This window comes from Nanorana parkeri, unplaced genomic scaffold (genome assembly GCF_000935625.1).
Source record: "Nanorana parkeri isolate BGI_ZX_2015 unplaced genomic scaffold, ASM93562v1 scaffold379, whole genome shotgun sequence".
Taxonomy (NCBI): Eukaryota; Metazoa; Chordata; class Amphibia; order Anura; family Dicroglossidae; genus Nanorana; species Nanorana parkeri.
The window spans coordinates 567,670-568,896 of record NW_017306647.1 but is presented as its reverse complement, the minus strand read 5'-3'; the positions used below and the strand labels follow the sequence as shown (position 1 = coordinate 568,896).

At 42.8% G+C, this 1,227-nt stretch overlaps 1 protein-coding gene across 1 annotated transcript in view; it reads left to right on the top strand.

The window, feature by feature from the left end:
* The window catches only part of LOC108789145 (T-box-containing protein TBX6L-like), a 9,146-nt gene that overhangs the window by 6,357 nt on the left and 1,562 nt on the right, over nucleotides 1–1,227 (top strand). The gene's annotated exons all lie outside the window — the stretch shown is intronic.

Genomic DNA, 1,227 nt, shown 5'->3' with positions numbered 1-1,227 from the left:
ATGTCTTGCAATAAGAGCAAAATTCTGTAGAAAAGCGCCACCCGAATAAGGCTGTAGCAGTGCGAGCGATGAGTCTGTTTAACGACAATGCAATGTCACATTGGATAGATTCCTTGTTAAGGTTTCACGAAATGAAAAAGATTCCATTGAGCCAAGAGATCGCAGTGATTCCGTTAGTGTTAGTGAAAGTCGTCCTGCACAATAATCCTCCTCTCTCTTGTCCCTCTCACACCGGCCACAAAGGTATCTGTAATTGGTTTATTTTTCTTTATATTTTGTACAGTATTATATTACAGTACAGTATTGTAATCATTTTATATGAATATTTTTGGGCTGTGGAACGAATCATCTGAATTTCCATTATTTCCTATGAGGAAATTTGCTTTGATATACAAGCGCTTTGGATTACAAGCATGCTGCCGGAACGAATTATGCTCGTAAACCAAGGTATTACTGTACTGGCTTAATATTCCGTATACTAGATTAATATTCTGTATACTGTCATCATATTTATGAAAAGAGATTGTAATATGTCCTTAGAAATTGATAGTCAAATCCTATTCCTGCATTACCAATACTGACCACAAGATGGTGCTGTAATGGTCCCAGTCTATGTACTGTAGCAATGTTACATAGTTACATAGTATTTGAGGTTGAATAAAGACATTAGTCCATCAAGTCCAACCTATTAGGATCTCATTTCGGGCTCCAATCAATGAGTTTTTGCTGTATAGATTTTGGCCATAATAAAATTCCTTACTCTTAAATATTGGACGCACTGATGAAATGGAATACATGTTTCATTCTCATATATTATGTTGTAAGAGTGTTAAACTGTGGGTGCACTGAAGGACCCAGTGGGATGGCCAGCGGGCAGACGTCGTGGGATAGCCAGTGGACGGGCCTGTGGAGTGTTGCTGGGGAGCTGTGTAAGGGGCCCTGCCTGTCAGTAACTTTACAAGCCTCCATGAATACATTTCTGACATCAGTCTGCTGCAGGCAGGAGGAAGCATTTCCTCAGTCTCCCCTCCCCCAGTGATCAGTCAGCTGCAGGCAGGAGGAAGCATTTACTCAGTCTCCCCTCCCCCAGTGATCAGTCAGCTGCAGGCAGGAGGAAGCATTTACTCAGTCTCCCCTCCCCCAGTGATCAGTCAGCTGCAGGCAGGAGGAAGCATTTACCCAGTCTCCCTCCCCCAGTGATCAGTCTGCTGCAGGTAGGAGGAAGCA